The following is a 21,793-nucleotide window of genomic DNA, read 5'->3' as shown; positions in this document are numbered from 1 at the left end:
AATAAAACGCAATGTATCCAATAGCGCGAACCATTTCTTATTTACGTTAATCCGTACTAAAAAAGATTACTGATGTTACCTGCCTAAATGTAAGGTCTATTTGACAATATTAGCAGTGAATAGCGCTGTCTCTAAAATTTGTTGACTGCTTCATAACCGTTGCCACCTTCAGGATGTAATGTGTAAAAAATGTTTAATTGCTGAAACTTTTTCCCACATAGATGAATATGATGTTCACTCCTTGAAATGAGCAGTACATTATTTTAGAAAGGATGGTTTGTTCCTATAAAACAAAGAAGAAGTTCAAAAATGAAAGGACAATAAATTAACCATAATGAGAACATTTAACAGTTGCGACACTCAGCAGACAATTACGGTCGCACATATATATATACAGTTGCGTTTAAGTCACAATTGAATGAAAATGTGAAAGTAATACCTGGTTCAAATCCTTCATTACAAAACAGCGATAGGCAAATTATAGTTCAATTACAATTTTAACCTATAGATTTTATTGGGACTAACTCGCCATTGCGTGCTCTTGAAAATACTAACAATGGACAACTTATGCACGAAATATATTTTTTGTGCATGAACATTGTGTGTTTTAAATTTTTACGAAGACCAATAATTAATACTACTTAAAATTATTTTATTTTATATGCAGCATTAATATTCTGAGCTTAAATTTACCTTGTGTATATATATATATATATATATATATATATATATATATATATATATATATATATATCAGTTAATCTGTAACCAATTGTAATCCTAACGAAAATATTAAAAAAGAAAGCAATTTCAATCGGAGATATGTAATAATAATAATAATAATAATAATAATAATAATAATAATAATAATAATAATAGTAATAATGACTTTGTAATTCTTTTATTGAAATAAAATGAAATCATTAGCCTAAAAATGTCCCGTTGACGGAAAAGGCTTCCTGCTATTGAGGGTTTGTCTCACATGGTGAGCTACTCCTTGTAAAATATGTTTGCATGCTTGAAATGGTTCACTAGGTTCGCATTCTGCACTGTTTTGATATTGTTCACTTAACTTGTTTCTGTTGCACTGGTTTTAGTCACTATTCACTTGTCTTCTTAGGTTTTTCCAGTCGTTCCTATTTCTTACTCTGCTTGACCAATGGCTTCCTACACATTCTCTGAAGAGATCGGCCCATCTTGTTTTTGGTCCCGCGTGATCTCTTGCCAATGCGGGGGTCCCATAGTGTGACTTTCTGCGTCCATATTCCGCCTCTAAGTCTTGCATCATGGCCTCCCCACTTCCATTTGGTGTTGGTGGCTTGCAGTGCTGGAACTTCAATTGCTGACATCCTTTGGAGCACTTCGTTTGGAACTCTGTCCCTCAGTGATAAGCCTAGTATTCTTCTCAGCATTTTCATTTGGCATATTTGGAGATTGTTACCAAGTTTGGCAGTGAGAGACTATGTCTGACACTCATACAACAACACAGGAGTTACACAGGTATCCAATATTATTTTATTAAGCACTACTTATATACTCCTACGATATACAATATTCCGGAGGAAATTCAGACTCGTAAATATTGTATATAACCTAAATCCGTCTATTAGTTTAGAATAAATCTGTGCACATACGACAGGTAGAGAGCAAGACTATTTTGTCGATCGGCGAAAATCTGATCTTTGTATACTAAGAAAATGAAAAGGAAGGAACAAGGCAGAGAGAGAGAGAGAGAAAGAGAGAAGAAATGAGGAAGAAGGAAATGAGAAAAGAAAGTAAATATAAAGGAAATATAGACAAAAGGTACAACCGAACGAGTTGGCTCATGCGTATCGCATGGGACTCGCATTCGGGAGTTACTTAGGCAAATGCCGGGTTTGGAATTATCATTGCCACGGTCCATTTTCCCTTCCCCTTCCATGTAGAAAAAGAATTTAGGTTTTCATATCATATCATTAAACATATATTAAAACCGCTTGTTTATGTGTTCAATCTATGTCTCACCCAAGGAGTTTTCCCAGAATCTCTGAAAAATGCTGTAGTTGTACCGGTCCATAAGTCAGGGGAAAGAAAAAGTCTGAATAACTATAAACCTATATCCTTGCTTTCTAGCTTCTCAAAGATATAAGAAAAATGTTTAAAAAGCAGATTAGTAAATTATTTAGATAAAAATGAAATTCTGTCCAAACATCAGTATGGTTTCAGAAATATTTTATCTACGGATGACGCAATTATTAAAGTCACTGGTAAAATTATGCAGGAGTTGGATAACGGTTCTAAATGTTTAGGGATTTTCTTAGATTTAAGGAAAGCCTTTGACACGGTTAACCATCGTTTACTTCTGGACAAAATTATTTTATAGAGGAGTCAGGGGTATTGCGCATAAGTTATTTCAATCATACTTAAACAAAATAACTCAGGTAACTAAAATTGATGATAATATCAGTGAAAATGTAAATATTGATATAGGTGTTCCAAAGGGAACAATATTAGGTCCTATTCTATTTTTAATATATATTAATGATTTATTAAACATTGATTTGAAAGTACATAATGGCTCCTGTTATTCTTACGCTGATGATACGGTGGTGATTTTCAGTGGTTTAACTTGGGACGTCACTTATAAACATGCCAATTTAGATATAAATTTGATCAAAAACTGGCTTGATGTAAATTTGCTATCTCTAAATATAACTAAATCTACTTTGGTGCCATTTTCTTTAACAGTCTCTGGATTCAACAAATTGAAATCACTTTCTCATTTAAAATTAATAATCCACAACTCATTTTGTAAACTCTCTACAACCTTTAAATGCCCTTGCCTGAAAGAATCTGTAGGTGTGAAATACCTGGGAATTATTGTTGATCAGCACTTGAAATGGGATAGACAAATCACCATTTTATGTAACAGGATACGTAAAACGATTTATAAATTTGTAAACCTTCGCCATTACTTTCCTACTCATGTATTACGTTTGGTTTATTTGGTTATAGTTGAATCTGTTATCCAATATGGTATAACTGGATGGGGCGGCATTACAACAACTGCTCTTTTTCCTCTAATTATGTTGCAAAAACGTATAATCAAAATTTGTTTGAAAAGGCGACTGGATTATCCAACACATTTGATCCATTCCGAATTGAATGTTTTTAGAATTGACCAAATTTATAAATACTCTTTAATGAAATTCTATCATAAAAATAGAACGAATTTTGTAGCTCAGCCACATGATCATAATACAAGACGAAATGAAATTCTTAAATTAGTTGAACCTAAATGTTTCACATCTGCTGCTTTACTACACAGTAAATTATGGTACACGTCTATATAACTCGATAATAAAATTTCATCCAGAATTGACTACTTTAAGCAATGAAATTTTCAGATCCAGAATTAAAAAATGTATATGACAGACTTCCCTGTATTTATATTATGTACCATGTATTGTAAAACAAGTTTATTTCTATCCTAAGTGTATTTTTCTATTTCATCTTGGTTACTATATCAACATGACCTGCACTAATTACACTTCTAATAATAATTTAATATTAATTCATCAATCTCAACATCGTCTCTTTTTTCACTCAGTTATTACTAGTATTATTTTTTACTAATTTTATCATCTTTATGTGAGCTTTTTTCTTATGTATTGTGTCTACAAGTATGTATATCTATGTAATGGAACTGTCCCCGAACACGAGCTTTGCTCTTTCGGGGTATTTTAATGTAACGTTTTTTTTTTTTTTGTATATGTTATTATTAAATAAAATCTAAATCTAAATATCATTCTTTTTTTATCTGATTCAATAACCATATTCAGGTCAAGACGCATGTCTTCATCCGTTTACGGCAGTAGGCATCCTCTCTACATCCGTTCCTGAGTTCCCAGCCTTCCGCAATATCTCTGCAAGGATTCATTCCTTAAGAGCACTTCCAAGGGTGCTTCGACACCTTGGAAGGGCCGTTGTAATCGATCCTATGCTGCTTGTTCACCATGGCAGTGTCAACTTAGGGCGGGGGAGGGTAGAAGGCCCCCATTAGATGAGCGGATGAGGGATCACATGCTGCCGGTGGGCTGGTAAACCCTCATCCTCATTCATCCCATAAACTTCTGGGTGCACAATAGACTTCAGTATGTCCGACGTGCAAAGGATCGTCCTAACCCGCCCGCAGCCACCGTAACCTAACCTAACCTAATCGAACCTAACCTAACCTAGATAAAAGATAAAGGAAGAAAAGTTGGGAAGAAGAATGGAAAGAGTATGCCGAGAAGTAAAAAAAGGATTTAGAAAAAAGCGAAGGACATAAGAAATACGAAAATAACTAAGACATTTGACGTGATATCTACTGGGTGATCATTTCAAAGTGTGTTATGACGTCACTGTTGTGAGCCAGCGATTTGAAGCGAGTTTCAGCTTTCATGTCAGAGAAGTTGCCTATTAATCAAGGCATTTCATTCTGAACTTGAGAACGTGTATGGTATAACTTGAACGTCGTAGCAACAGATGGCAGTCTGTAAAGTCTGAGTGCTACCATAACCTCTTTCAAATTGTGTTTTGCGCGGGCAAGTCGTACGCAGGGTATTTGTTATCATCGGTTGCGTATGGCAACATTCCACAATACAAATCAAATGCTCCGTGTCCATGTTGACCGTAGAAGTTAATGTCAACAAATACGTAAGTAATTATCTTAACCCTCTCCCCATATCCCGACAGTAAGAAAAAAAAACTCACCTCAGTACGTGTTTCCAAACAGTTCATATTCCTGCCACTACAGGCGTTACCGTACGTATCGGTAAGTACTCTTCGGAATGAACGCCGTACTTGCTAGGCAACTTCTCTGGCACATAGGTAATACGCCTCTGCGGAAGTGTAGGAAGATTGAATTCTCTAGGCTCATCGACTAGCCCCATGACGACATACAGCGAGCCATGACACACTTTGAACTGAACACGCAGTATATTCTGCTGCTTAAATAAATACGATTAATTAATCTTCAAGAACTTCATTTAAAATAGCTACAAGCCTGCATCAATCCAGTGTAATATTATTTTCTTACTTATTTATATCTACGAGTACATTCAGAAGTGACATCAATGTAGATAATATATAGACTAACGAGAAAGACATGCTACGGTGTGACGTCAAATTCTTACAATTAGTCATAACATGGCTAACATTGAACAAGTTTATATTATAAAATAAGTGCAGGTTTAACATGAGTTTAACATAATAATTCCATTGCTTCTTAGAACTTTGAACATGTATTTATGTTAGGCGATTGTCACGATGGCCATGACTAGACCAAGATAACCATGCGACTCCGATTCACGCCGCAATCTTTGTCGTTAGCCACAGTTTTTAAAAAGTGACGCATAACTGCATTAATAATTTGAATGAGGAATTTGGGAAAATAGCTCGGACTTTTGAAACCTTGTATTTAAAAAGAAATATTTTTACGGAAAGAATATACTTTTCCGGCTATGACTGTGCCAGTTATGACACTATTAAGGACATTTCTAAATGATATATATTTAATGCCATCAGAAAGATTATATTTTTTTCAAGATGTAATTTGTTTTATGCGGAAGTTCTATGGTTATGGTTACTATGATAAAAATGTATGTGGTTGTTGATAAACGAGAGTTGTAAAAAAAAGTAGTGGCAACATAGACAGTATGAACTTATTATTGAACCTACATTGAAAATACATTTACATCCCTGCAATATAATCACCAGCGTGTTCCTATGTCTTTTGCCAAAGCCATTGTAACCTTTGTATGCCGTTACCGAGGTTGTTTCTGTTGATCACTCTGATGGACTCTCCCACTGCATGAAGCACTGATGCAATATATGGAGAAATCTTACCTCTAAATGGTTCTTCCAACCGTGGAAACAAGTCGTAGTCACAAGGACTCATGTCAGGGGAATACGGAGGATGTTCCAATACTTCCCAATGTCATCTTTGTAACAATTCAGCCACTGCTCCTGCGACATAACAACGAGCATTATCATGCAAGATGAAAGGTGGACTATCTCTCAGGAAATGTGGACGTTTGCGCCGCATAGCTGGACGTAGGTTGTGTTCGAAAAAATGTTGACAGTACGTTGCATTGACATTTTGATGATGAGGTACGACATAGCTAATGAACACCTTCGTTGTCGTATGTCACTATAAGGATGACTTTCACCCTAGAGGGTTCATACCGCACTTTTTTGACGTGGTGATCCTTTGCGGTGTCATTCATTTGAATTGAATTGAATACATATGAATAGATACCCGAAATGGGCATATGCTCGTGCTCGGGTACAGTCCAGTAGTCTACATAAATTTTACAGGGTTCAAATAATAATGCTGATGATATAAATAATAGTAACAATAATAATAATAATAATAATAATAATAATAATAATAATAATAATAATAGTATAATCGTGACAGAAATGATACAAAGATTGTAATACAAAATAATTCATTAATAATAATAATAATAATAATAATAATAATAATAATAATAATAATAATAGTGATAAAACAAAAATATTTACAATAATAAAATAAATACTAAGACGGATAAAATAAAATATAAAACCACTAGCAAGAGTTAACACAACTTAAATAAGCATATAATAACCGGAAAAAATGAACTCGAAAATCAACAGAAAAGTTCGTTGTATCGCAGACGACAGCAACCGCCGTATTGACATTGTGTTGTGCATTAATGGTAGTAGGGGGGAGCAGAAAGTCTACGTAACTGCCGTTCTCTTCGAATCTTCTCGTACAATCATGGGAAGTTAATGCTGCAAAAACAAAATGTCTACGAGTCAAACTGTTCATTATTACCAGGATAAATACAAATAATACTGAAATATATTAAACAAGTTTCAGTTATAGATCTCTCCTTTTGTGCAAGAGGTATAATATCAAAATATTTTATGAATGGCGGGGAAAATATAAATTTCAAGAACTTTCTAGTGACAAGATATAGAGACAAGTACAATCAAGTGTATCTGTGGCGATGCTAAGGAATCATTTATTGGAGATATACACTGTTATTAATTAAAAAATGATCTAATTTATATTTATTACAATGTTTTATCTTATAGGTTACATGCATCAGATAAATTAGACTGACGCTTTAGTTCAGGCTCGTATGCCCATGCCCACATCTCGTCAATGGCAACAATACGTTTCAGGAATACGTCCCCTTCGTTGTGGTATCTCTGTAGGGGGAGTTGAGCTATTGCGTATCGGTGCCACTTCTGTGTTTCTGTCAGGTTGTGAGAAACCCAGCATGCTGCAGTTTTCTCATGTGGAGGTCTTTCTTCAGGATGTGCCACACAGTTTGATGACTGAGTCCAACCTCGATGGATAATTCTCGTACAGTCTAACGATGTCAACAGCAAGAAGACCTCCATTTGTTCGTCACAAATGGACGGGCGACCTGTGCGAGCTACATGTGTCGTCTCATTCCGACCCGTACGAAATACAAAGACCCATCTTGCAACCGTCTGATACGGTAATGCATCGTTACCAGAAGCTTCAAGTAATCCTTGATGACATTGGTGTGCATTTCTAACTCGGCCACCTAGGTTCTTTTATCCACGATTGCTGCTGAAGTTTAGTAAACATGCTTTAGAGCAGTTAAAAAGAGTGCTCTATATTTAACCACGCACAATAACATCTGTTGCCATAGCAACCGGTACAAGGAAAGACATAGCAGACTTGAGAGAGGAAATAAAAGGTTTTGACAAGAGAATAGAAGAAAAGTGCAACAACCTGGAAACCAGAGTACGCAACTTAGATAACACCATGGATGAGAGAACCACACATATAGAGAAAAAATTAAGGTCACTAGAGGAAGCGGAAGAGAGGAGGCAGAGGAGAGAAAGAAGACAAAACATAATCATCAAAAACAAAGAGATACGACCAGACAACCATGAAGAAATGACCAATAAAGTAAATGAAATACTGGCAAAAGTAGAATTCAACAAACCATACAGCAAAGTTATGTACATCTGCAAAGACTACTCCGACAGAGGACTAGCCAGGGTTGAACTCGCCAGCATGGAAGACAAAATGATTATAATGAAGAACAAACACAAATTAGCGGGGGAGGAATGCTTCATCGATGATGACATGACACTCCAGGAAAGGAGTATACAAACCCAACTACGTAATCTAGCTACCGAAGAGAGGAACAAAGGTAACAACGTCAAGGTGGGATATCAGAAAATACTGATAAATGATAGATGGATACGTTGGAACGAGCTGCCCCAGGCAAAAAACCCGCCGCAACCACGGAACCTGCCCCAACCAAAAAACGCGCAGCGGCCACAACAACAAATCAGCATCCCAGGAACAAGCACTATGCAACAAACAACAACTTAGAACCACCAAGAGCGCCAACGGAATCTCACAACACACCAGTACAGACACCACACCATCGTACCACCAGACAAGAATTCAGAATAGCCACACTAAACGTGAACACACTCAGGACAGAAGAAAGAGAAGAGGAGCTAAACTATGCTCTAAAAAACATTAACTGCGATATCCTGGGCCTCTGCGAGATCAGAAGAATGGGGGAAACTATAATCGAAAAGAATAACGGCGACCTCTTCTGCTACATCGGGCAGACCAAAGGACAGAAAGGAGTGGGATTCCTGATTAAGAAACACATCAAACCCATGGTGAAGGAAATCATAGGGGTTTCAGAGAGAATAATAGTTCTAAAGATAAAGACAGCGACATGCGATGTAACTATGATACAAATATATGCACCCACAGAGAACCATAGTGACGAAGACAGCGAAGACTTCTACAGACTGCTAGAAGACACAATTGAGAGACACAGATCACACAGGAACTTCATATTAGGCGACTTCAACAGCAAAGTAGGGAACAAACTCCACGCACAAGAGGACCCAGTTGGGCCGTACGGCTACGGGACAAGGAACGCAAGAGGAGAACGACTGGTACAATTCGCCACAGAACAGAGAATGGTGATACTAAACACGTTCTTCAGAAAGCGTAGCGAAGCAAGGTGGACCTGGAGACACCCCAACGGCACGACAAAAAACGAACTGGACTACATACTAACCGACAGCCTAGCAGGTGCGAGAGACATACAAGTCGTACCAAACCTGAAATTCTCGACGGATCACAGAATGGTACGTGCCACAGTGAATATAAAGAGAAACAGAAGACATTTTGGGAATACAATAGCGAGCACAATTGACAGCTTAGATAGGCACACTTTCGGCCTTGCACTACAGGAACGACTACATGAAATGGACCTATCCTCCCAGCGCGACCCACAGGATCTATACAACTCCATCGAAGAGGCCCTTACCCAAGCATCAATCACAGCCAGGAGAACAAATGTAACTAGAGAAAACAGTTCCAAGCTCAGCCCGTTAACAATTGCATTAATTGAACAAAGGAAGAGATTATATCCAAGCAGGGATGAAACCGAGGACAATAAAAACCAGTACGCAGAGATTGATAAGCAAACAAAAAGGGCGATCAGAAGGGACGTACGTGAACACAACACAGAGGCAGTAAGAACAATACTGGAATCATCCAAATCAACAAGACAAGCAAGAAAACAGAGAGGAAGTGGGAAGCAATGGCTCTTGGGAGCACGGGGACCCAGAGGCAACCGTCTAACAGAAAGAGAAGACATTGTGACGGCAGCCACAAACTACTACAGATCATTATACACCAGCTCAAAACAGGAAGAGAATCCAAGCGACAGTATTCAGATGAACAACGTAGACGACATCGAGGTCCCACCAATACTTCAAAGCGAGGTCAGGACAGCGATAGGGGAACTCAAATCCGGAAAAGCGCCCGGAGAAGACAACATCCACAACGAACACCTGAAACTCGGTCACGACTCCTTGCTAACACCGCTCACCGCAGTCTTCAACGAAATACTCAAATCGGAGACAGTACCCCACCAATGGAAGACAAGCAAAATTATTCTACTCCACAAAAAAGGTGCCAAGGACGACCTGAACAACTACCGTCCAATCAGCCTGATGTCTAATGTCTACAAGCTGTTCTCTAAGATAATCACAAGGAGACTCACGAAAGTACTGGATGACAACCAAGCTCCAGACCAGGCAGGATTTCGCTCAGGTTACAGCACGGTGGATCATCTACAGACAATCAACCAGGTCATAGAAAAAACGGACGAATTCAATATTCCCCTCTACCTCGCATTTATAGATTTCAAGAAAGCATTTGACTCGGTAGAACACTCCTGTGTATTACAGGCGCTGAGTAACCAGGGAGTCGAGCACAAATATATCAACATCCTAACTAAGCTCTACGGAGACTCGCACGCCACCGTGATGACAGAACGAGAAGGACAAATATTCAGAATAGGAAGAGGAGTCCGACAAGGGGATCCGATCTCACCAAAGCTATTTACTAGCCTCCTGGAAGACATATTCCGTAAGCTAAAGTGGAAGAAAAGACATGGAATCAATATAAACGGTTATCGGCTGACGAACCTAAGATTCGCGGACGACATCGTACTTTTCGCTAAAAACGCCACCGACCTACAAGAGATGATACAGGAACTAAGCGATTGCAGCGCACACGCAGGCCTAAGCATGAACATGGAAAAAACCCAAGTCATGACGAACAGCCAACCACAACCAATCCAAGTCAACGCAACCATATTACAGTACGTGGAGGAATACATCTATCTGGGCCAATTGGTCGGATTCAAAAGCTGCATGACGAGAGAACTAAAAAGAAGAATTGCATCAGCATGGAGAGCTTTCTGGTCACTGCAATTCATACTCCTTGACAAGAAACTGAACCGCAAACTAAAGCTGGAGGTGCTGCAATCCTGTATCTTCCCAACCTTACTGTACGGCTGTCAGACCTGGAAACTGACCGTGAACCAGAAGACGCAGATTCAGATCTGCCAGCGCAAAATGGAGAGGAAAATCCTAGGACTCTCCCTCAGAGACAAGATTTCCAACACCAGACTCAAGCAGATGACAAACACCAGAGACATGGCACACCAAGGGGAACGCCTGAAATGGAAATGGGGAGGCCACGTGTCGAGACTCCAAGGCTGCAGATGGGCGCATATTTCCACCACGTGGGACCCACGCATCGGGAGGCGAAACCGAGGAAGACCTGGGACCAGATGGGCGGACTTCTTCAAGAGCCTAGCTGGACCCCTGTGGTCCAGAACAGCCAAGAACCGAGCAGAATGGAGATCGCTACAGTTTGCCAGTATCGAGTGAGAGCGCAAGTGTACACACACAAACGACGAACAAAACTTATATAGAACAGAATCTACAGTCATGCGGATTAGCTCACCGCATGATCTCTAAAGAGCTCCCCTTTTAGGAGGCCATAGCCCTTCACGGGAAATCCAAAGGCTATTTCATTCATTCATTCATTCATTCATTCATATCAACAATATATCCAACAACCGTCACCAGTTCTCTCGTATCGCATGCGACTGCGAATGACTCATTGTCGGCAGTGTTGCCACTACTTTATTCACAACGCATATATTTTGTAAATTCCTGTGTTATAGAAAGCAACGATATTTATGAAATCAACAGAAAAAGAACAAGTTCTTAACATAAAATGATGGATTTAGGATCGTGGTCATAATAGGATTTGGTACAGAAGGCGTACACAGTAATACCTACGCAAACGTTTCAACGAAAGTCTTTCAACTTGGCGTTTTCTTGGTGGTAAAAGGGAAACCACATTCTTGTCTTCGTGAAATAGTATCTACAATAAATATTTAGATAAAATTGCCTGGAGAATAATGCACAGTATTACATAACACAGTTATAAAGTTCAACCCTTGTAGGACCTAATGGAAGAAGATTGTTATAGAAATAACAGTTCATGCTCTCTTAATTTTTCTTCTGTTCTACTCACAGTTGATTGAGAAATAGTCGGTCGATTTCAATGAGTTTCGTTGAAAAGTGTTCAAAGAACTTGTGCACGTCTTCTATCGCGAAATAGTACCAATACGTATTTCAATTCTCTCATTATCTGTTAAGAACGTTCGGTTTATGTTCATTTTAACAATAAAGCTGCTTCCATAACACAAGGACTAACATAATTTATGACTAGGCTCCGTATTTCAGCTACCTATAAACTGGAATGAAGTTGCCTGATTCGAAATATATGTGACGTCACAGCGCTGGTACAGGGACGTTCATATACAAAATAGTTACGAATCCTCTGCCTCTTCCTCTAGAAAGTAAAAATCGGGTCGCAGTCATAGTGAGTAGTCTTATCGATCACTGCTCTTACTATTCGCATTTAAATAACTACATCTTTGTGACTGATTGAAGGTTCATTGCAGAGGTAAAATAGCTTAGGTAAGGCGCTCAAGCGTGTAATATTGCATGGCACAGTTGAAGATATTTTAACTTATATTTTCAACAACTTTACATATAAATTGTGAAAATAAACGTAAAAGGGACAAAAACAATGTAGTGAAAAACACTGCAATACCAAAATGCACAAAAGTTGTATTGAACGTAATCCAAAAGAACCAGTATCATTAAAATCTGAAAATTATGAAGATATTAACTCGACGTTTAGCATGGATTTGTATAGCTTACCGTGATGTTCAGTGCCAACATCCAAATTAATAAATTAAATAATGTACATTTTAGGGAATTTCTGAAAAAATAGAGTACATAGAAAACTACTGGGTTTTCAGTGATGAACGGCATGCAACATGCTAATGAAACACGAAGAAATATCAGACAATAGGAATATCATGTACTACATCATGCACCAATAACGTCATGTGTTATTGAAAGAATTTCTTGCAACATAAAATCATTTCAAGTAACAACCACATATGTTCAAGTTCCGTAACTTACGAGTGCACGGTATTATTCACTTCAAAGATCACAGCGAAAATTAACAAAACTGCTCAAGCATGTGTTTACTAGTATAGCTTCAGAATGTCGGGAGTTGACTGTACTCCACCAACACGCAGCGACAACGTGCTTGTTTTTATTCCCTTGTATTTCCTGTGTTCGACATACTATATATCCAATGTGTCTTTAACTTCAGTCTTTAGGTAGCTGGAATACGGAACCTATTTATTAAAAATAAATTTATACCATTTCAACCAGAGCCATACCTAGTAGGCCTGCTCCTGTATCAAACAAGTGAAGTATTGCTTAAACAATGTGCTCTTTAAGATGATATTAAAATATAGAGTATTATTTAATGTTCTGTATGACGTCATACCTGGAAGAGAAATAATAATCACAGAGTATTTTGTTTCTATAAAAAAGTATCCCTTTCTAAATACCACATGTCCAAAATTCCTTCATTCAATTCTAATTGCTTTTTTGCGTTACTTTTTGGAAAACCTTCTATGTGGGTTTTGTTTGTATTCACGCTCACGCAATCAAAGGCGTTATTATGAAAGGGGTCCTAGAGCTAACACATCGGAGCATACTCCAATAGGTATAGTAGCTACTTCGCTTAGCCTGAGGATATTGGACACTGATAACATTCGCAACGTAAAATAAACATAATTTTGCACGTAGTAATTACGTAATTTCTCCGAAACATAAAGGTCTGGGAACAGAACGAGCAGATGGTTTCATATACCTGTCCATCTTATGTAAGAAACTAAATAAAAACTGAGAGATATCGGAACTCGAATCCAGTGTGTCTTAGTGGATAAAGCGTCAGCACGTAGAGCTGAAAACCCGGGTTCGAGTCCCGGTGCCGGAGAGAATTTTTCTCTGCTCCACTCAACTTTGGTCATATGGTAATGCAGAATTCCTACACAGAAATATCATACGTACTTCAGTACATCATAATAATATGATATGCGTAAATAATCACTTTGTGATTTAAGACGGCGCTTATTCCGTCGGATCCCGACCGCTTAGCCACTCATACTGAGTGCACCTCTCCACATTTTGTGTTGGACATTGTGCCACTCTCATACATCTGTGATACAGTACATGAGGGTTGGCCACTAAGGGGAAACTGCGAGGTGGAACTTAAACTGTGAGGATTCAATCCGGCGTTTAAATTCCTCCCGAATGTCATTTACATTTGTTACTGTTGCTCCACGATATTTGGCACTAGAAAGAGCAATATTTTCTTTGTTATATCTGGTTTGTTATTTTTCGACATAAAACTGGTTGCAAATATCTCCTTCATTTTTCCATAGTTCTACTAAGCAAAAAGTCCTCTACTGAGATAGAAATTCTTCTTAAGTAACGATTATGACACTTCTCCCTTATAGAATACTATGCACAATAGAGCCGCAGTTTGGATTATCTGCAGAAACACTATCAATTGATGATACGGGTGTTATGCTTATGTAGAACTCAGGTCACAGAAGATGATCATTAACTACAATATCCTTTATAAAAAATCTGAGAAAGATTCGGTATAAATTCTAAGGATTACACCAACCAAATGCGTTCGTAATTAGCGATATGGTGTTTCACAGAACCTAATTGAATTTCATAAATTAGAAAGTAACTAATTGTTGATAACAAGAAAGTGCGGATATCATTACTTATATTCTCTACCACAATTGGTTTGTGATTTTTACCTATGGGAGAATTTAAAACAAAATATTTGTGAACAATTCACACACTCTTGAAGATTTGGAAAATGAAATCAGGCGAGTTTGAGTGAAATTACAAATAGAGAGTTGCAGAAGTTGTTTCAGGATTTTCTACACCGATGTGATTCTCGCGACTTGAAAGGTAAGATCAGCATAACGTTTTCTTATTAATAGAGATGGAAGTTCGGACACCGAATCTATGAAGTTAACTACGTCGCGTATTATACAAATCGTGTTGTTTACATCAACTCAGTGTTATACTCGTACAGGAACCTATACAAAGTGCTACTATACTTTAATCAAAACTTTGTTCGAATAATCAGGCGACTAAAACGAATAGAGTATAACACACATTTACGAAAGCGAATTACCTCATTCTCTTATTTGTAGAATAATGTGTTTTGTTTGTGTCATTTTCATATTAATCTGTGTGATCTTTTAGAGAGTGGTTGTATTTAATCATAGGTGAGGGGGGTGAAAACTACAAAGTAGGACTTGTTTTTATACGGCATTGGATTTAAGAGATAATTATGATAACGTAGTGGATTTGTATGTACAATATTGCTGAATAAATCCATGTATCTATTTGTAGAAAATGATAATATAATTTTAATAAAAATGAATTGCGTGCCTTAAGTGTCACTAATTATTTTGCAATGTACAACTGTGTACATTCGTAAATTGTCAAATATAAACCTGTTCGATTGTCATTCAAACAAGAAAATATTATTTCCCATAGAGTTTCGAATATGCAGGATTTTTTTTCAAGAACAATATTCAATTTTAGTTGAACACTTTTATTGTCAACAGCTGATCGTATAGAATTTAAAGTTCTTTCATAACACGAGGGTAAATATTCTGTACGCATGGTTGTTGGAGTCGGCAATTTTCTAAACGTATATTTTTCAATGAAGTATTTAAAATCTGGATTCTCAAGTTTATGGAATGGAATATTCTCTCATATCAGCATCAGACACAAATCACAATACAAAGTGGACTGGTATGAAATTGAGTCACTAAACAATTTCAGATGTTCGATGTGTCATTTAGAGTCACAAGGTTTTTGTAAATCACGACGCTTTTTAACTTCCATGTGTTAAGTTATACACTTTATATCACATAGCCTATATTTTCGTCCATCGGAAGTCTTTTACAAGTTCAGACAAAGATGGAGATTAGCCTATATTGGCGGCATTTTAAAAAACCTTTACACTACCTTCACTAGATCACAACTGAACTGCAATCACAGCTCACTAACATCACACACAACATGGCACCCCTTGTCCTAAAAAAGTACTTCATAAAACTTGAATTTTGTGCGTTTCCTATTCATTCTTTAAACTATTTTCAAATACAATGTAAGTTCAGCTTTTTATTTTATTTTACTTTACGATATTTGTTCAGATATGCAGTTTTCGATTTAATTAGGTGTATATTAATATGCATGCTTATTTTTTAGAAATATAATATACAGTAGAATCTCTATTATCCGTGGTAATGAAGGTGGTGGACTGAAGGGGTTAATCGAAAAAATCAGATAATACATACAATAGAAGATTTCGTGGTGTTGTATTTAATAGGTTTTTAAGAGGCAAGGAAACTCCTTGTAATGGCTATCTGCGGAAATGTAGGAATAATGGAGGTCTTATGTTTTAGATTTACATACTTTATACGCTTTATCCTTGTTTTTTATTAAATAGCGCAGTTATAACCCCAATCTTCTTATTCTGAAGCGAGATAATCCATAGTTTCCCTTTCCCAAACCATTCAATTATTTTCACTTTTTTTTTTCGATTAGCACAACACGTTTTCTTGTTGACACGCGTGGAAGAAATTTTGTGTACAATAGGCCTATCGCTGAGGAGTAACAGTCAGCATGCGAGACGTGAAACGAGAGGGCTCGGGTTCAAATCCTGGTTGGAACAAGTTATCTGGCTGAAGTTTTTCCGGGGTTTTCCTTCAACCTATTAAGAGCGAATGGCTGGGTAACTTTCGGCGCTGAACCCTGGACTCATTTCGCTGACATTATCACCTTTATCTCATTCAGACGCTAGATAACCTTAGTAGTTGATAAAGCGTAAAATAACCAATTAAAATAAAAGTTATACAGGAGGCAATTCGAACAGTAGACCGTACTGTGTAACGGTAAAGTTTGTAATAATGTGCTCTAGAAAAAAAATACGTAGACTACTAATATAATTAGCCTACAAAACAACATTTCATATAAATTATTTCTGAAGCAAAAAAAAAAAAAAAAAAAAAGCGAAAGTAAGACAATCGGATAATCCTCCAACGGTTAATAGAGTGACGGATAATCGGAGTTCTACTGTATTTCCATATAACAAAATTTCACTAAAACGAAGTAATTTGAGGGATTTCTTTATGCAGCATTTTGCTACAGTGTTCCTGGTCAGTTGCACTCATTCTAGGTAATTTGCCTAGCGTGGGTGTTCGTACGGTTTGGCGTGTAGGTCGGCCGACGGGGAGAAGTAGAATTATTGGCATATACAACGCGGTAATATAAGCACAGTGAAATACATTTTACATCAAATGATCAGTTAGTTAAATGAAGCATATACTGTAGATGCATATTGTTGATTCTGCATGCACAGTATTTTTTTCATCATTGGTATTCACTGTCCGCGTTATAAAGGAAGTTAATGATACGCGACTATTAGAAAACTATTCTTAAAACTTTGATGACGTTCATCGAAGTAAAAGTATAATTAGGTTCCGGAATTTCTTATGAACTTTCTGTATGGCAGCAACAATAACAATAGGCATTTATTAGGTAGATGCATAAGTTCTTAGCGTTTTTGTTTCGCGTGTTGGTACTCCTGTTGCTATGAATTTATTTATCGATTGTCATTTTTTATTTGAAGTTCAATTGTTGTGCTTGAGTTTACATATTGAAGTTTTAATTTTTGCAGTTAGTGAGTGGAGCCGTGGGAGCTATAAAATGAAGTATCAAGTGGAGAAAGTGGAACATTTCCGACATATTCTTCTTTTGAGTTCAATAGAGGGGAGAAAGCAGCGAAGGCGGCCAGAAAAATTTGGGCCTTGTATGGGGGCAATGCTATCGGACAGAACATGGCAAAAAAAAGTTTTTTTTTTTTTTCCTTTTAATAATAATACAGGAATTGTGAACAAATGTACATTCAGATGTTTCTTTCACTACTATATTCACTCAGTGATTTAGTTCTTTTCTTGTACACGCTGGAATGTTATCGTACACACGTTTTATTACATAGCTTGCATATGAAGTCCGGTGCTGGTGCGTGGAGATCGGTTCTCTTCCATAGTTTCTCGGTTTAAGGAGGTTCGTTTTGACATTAGTGACACTCCACATTCACGAAGACCTTCGGGGTTTGATGAAGACCGTTTAAACACATTAATCCACAATGATCCACGTCAGTGTACCCGAGAACTGGCAAATGTGAGACCTGTCACCATTCCACTATCGTGCGACATTTATTGCCACCAACTGAGGCGCCTTGCACACGCAATTCAAGAAACACGACCGACAAGACTGCGTGAAGTGATGCTACTCCACGATAACGCCAGGCCACATCTGCTAACCTGACACAAAACACTATCCAGGAGTTGGGTTGGGAAGTCATTGCGCACCCAACTTTTTCACCTGATCTTGCTCCCTCAGATTTTCACCTTTTCCGCTCTCTATCGAACAACCTGCAAGGAACTTCCTTTCAGGATGAAAATGCACTCCGAACATGGCTTGACGACTTCTTTAACTCAAACCCAAGAGATTTCTACAAGCGTGGAATAAAAAAATTACTCCAGCGTTGGCAGACTGTTGTAAATAGTGAAGGAGAATATATTGTTGATGATTAACTTCTCTCTTATTTGTATCTGATGTGTATAATAAACTTATGAAAAAACGCTACTAACTTATGCACCAACCTAATATATTGTGAACGTCTGCGGGTGTGTGACCTGCATGACACAGCGACAGTTCTGAAACAACACAGAACGATAGAAAACAATGTATAAACACCCAACATTATGGGAGAAAAGAAACAACTCAACTGGATATGTAGGAAAATAAATCCGCGACCGCCTGATTGGGAAGCTACTCACCAATCCATAGTAATGAGCACACTAAATCTTTTTTTCCCCAATGCCAACAGGTTGTTATTCGACATTACTGATCTTCTGTCCTGGCAATAGCTTATGTGTAACCCAATCCTGAGTTAGGGGCTTCTGGAAGGCGGAGTTACACTAACCTTATGATATATTATAGAATAATTATGATTCTGTGTTGCTAGGAGAAGTCTTCAATCTAAACGTAACCTAATTTTCAGACCATTCACGAATACAGGAACAATAACTTTGAAGGTAAAATTCATGTGTTCTATCCGGGAATCGATCACGGGACCTCATGGACTATAGTCAGAAAATTTGTCCACTAGCGGCTAGACCATGAGGCCAACACTAAATATTTACATTGCCGTAATACTAAATTTAAAGTGTTCCATTTAGGCTAAGTTTGTGGTCCTAAATATTAAAACAGCGCCTATACCGCACTCTGAATGCTTAGAATTAGGGTATTGAAGTAATTTTCGAGAACAGTGTGTGGAAGGTGAAAAGATAAAGGTATGTACGCCATGAAGTTACCCAGCATTTGCTCATATTGGGTTGAGGTAAAACCCCGGAAAAAAACCTCAACCAAGTAACTTGCCCCGACAGGGAATCGAACCCGGGCCACCTAGACGCGCTAGCCTTTACTCCACAGGTGTGGACTTAAAGAATGTTACTTATTCCTATTAAAAGAAGGAAAATTTACTAAATGAACAGTAAAATACAGTTTATTGAAAGATGGGTTCTTCTTTTTCTCAAATTTGTGTAATATACACCGCGACTAATCTAATTATATTTTTTTAAATGATTGTATCTAAGATTGAATTGTACAGATAATTATGCCTTTTAAAGACAAAAATGTTATAACTTGAATATACAGGACTTTCAATTGAAACTTCCGAGTCTAAATAACTATATATCTTAAATTTAAATTAGTTAAACAGAAAACATGTCAATTTGTATAGTGAGAGGAAAGTTTAAAACCAGTCTTAATTATGTATTAGGATTCATCCTCTTACCTCCAACCACTCCTTCTTCGAAGTTTCAAATGGCACTCCTTAAACTTGAAGGAGTATTCAATTGTTTATACATCTCATTCATTTGTTTTCGCATCTTTTGTTTTCTATCGTATTGGTTGTAAAATTAGAATAATCTCGTGACTCGCGGGTCAACCCTTTAATACATAAAAATGGCGGAGGGGTAAGGCATGATCTCCCTCCTCTTAGCCATCACTTGTTCATTCATTGTTATGCAGCTTGAGTATTCTTCCCCTCCTACCGTCCCCTTCGCTATGTATTGCGGTTTGCGTTTTATATGACGTAATCTTTGCCTACCACTCGTTTAGAAGTTAAACCCCTTTTGATCTCTTAGTAAGTTTTATTGAGTCAATTGTTGTATATATTTCACTTATAACAATTATAAACTACAGTGTTAATTGTGCTCAGACTTTTAAAATAAAAATTATGCTCAGATTTAACTTCAGAACATAATTCTGATAAATATGATGAGCGTACAAATATGAAATACGATTTATAAATTGTATTTCATCTGAAATAAAAGTGAATTCAATCTTTTAGCGATAAAGGAGGCGAAAGGGAGTCTAGAGAAACTATGGGTGAGAGTTAAGAATATGGAGCTATAAGTCTTTACATCCAAACGATTATGATAATATTATGTTTCTAAATTCTAACCATAAAAATACAACGAAAACCAAGAAGCTGGCGTTGCAACTAATGGAGTTTCCTGTATCTGAAACGAAATGTAATAATTCAATCTTCAATATGGGTAAAGACGACGCCCATTCTTGGAAAGCCCTACGAGATGAATGTAAGAAGAAGACCGATGCATCCACAGCAAGCACACAAATCGTATTTCCCATTGTCATTAGGATAAGCTTTGGGTAGCTTAGTTGAGAGCTTTTCGTATTCCTACCGTGTTTTGTTGTTTGGACTCTACAAAAAAAAAATGTCATCAACATCAATTTACGAAAGGAAATAAGCTCTGAAGATAAGAGAACAGCGTTGCTGTCTGCTTGTGTGAAGCAACAATAGACGCAGGGAAAGATGAAGGCGAGGATTTATTTTGATCTAGTACAAAAGGTTCGTTTCGTATTTCGTTTGGTACTAATGTAAAAAAATTCGTTTCGCTTTTTTCCTCCTCTGTCTTTCCATGTTTTCACTTCATTCAGTATGAATCTCATCCAAAGTATTGACGTTTTGTATTGTAAAACTCTTCGCAAAAAATGGTAGCAGGCAACAAGAAGCCCTTGTTCAATAATCTGTTTCTCGGAAAATACCAGAAACGACTCAAGAAATATGAAATCACCTGCGATCATGTTTGATTGGCTTCTCCGTCATTAGTGAACAACTAAATTAAAACAGGACAAAATCACACAGAAACATATGTATAGATATAATATCTATATCAATAATAATAGTAATAATAATAATATTTATTTATTTATTTCCATCAACCTATCGTATTTTCGTTTTTATTGGTCCATTTGGACGGAGTTACGCAATAACAGACCAAGCTCCAAAAACCTGTTTCGAGATACTGGCCATTGAAATAAATCTGTTTTCTTTTTTTAATAAAAAATTTTATTCAAGAAGTACTATAACATTCATACTGTTACAAAAAAACACACAAATAATACAAATAAGGCCAGGAGTTGAATTAATATTTCAAAGCAAAATAAATAAATAAATGTTATGCAATAAACGAATTTTTGCTGATAAATACAGCAAAATTCAGATATCGCATTCTTGATTTTTTCCGAGTTAAATTAGTCTGTCATCAACAGATTTGTGAAGATCTCTGATTTTTTTCAAATTGTCAGTTGGTCTGTTATTGCGAAACTCCGTCCATTTGATACTAACAATTACACTCCTTGTGCCAAGTTGCAAGTTATTTCGCTTCACTCATTTCTTCTGGTGAATGTGTATATTATTATCTTTTAAGCTACTACCCCAAGAAATACTTCTTTGCTAATTATTATTGAATGATAATTACCTAGTGTTTAAGTTCCACTGTACTGTGCCATGTCGATTTATCCCATTTCAAACAAACTAATGATCATC

General features: G+C 37.0%; 1 protein-coding gene across 1 annotated transcript in view; it reads left to right on the top strand.

Moving 5' to 3' along the window:
• LOC138700432 (neurotrimin-like) overlaps positions 1-21,793 on the top strand; it is an 886,160-nt gene that overhangs the window by 172,271 nt on the left and 692,096 nt on the right. The gene's annotated exons all lie outside the window — the stretch shown is intronic.

The sequence above is a fragment of the Periplaneta americana genome, chromosome 5 (assembly GCF_040183065.1).
Source record: "Periplaneta americana isolate PAMFEO1 chromosome 5, P.americana_PAMFEO1_priV1, whole genome shotgun sequence".
NCBI classification, from domain to species: domain Eukaryota; kingdom Metazoa; phylum Arthropoda; class Insecta; order Blattodea; family Blattidae; genus Periplaneta; species Periplaneta americana.
The sequence above is the reverse complement of the archived record's forward strand: the minus strand, read 5'-3'. Positions and strand labels throughout refer to the sequence as shown.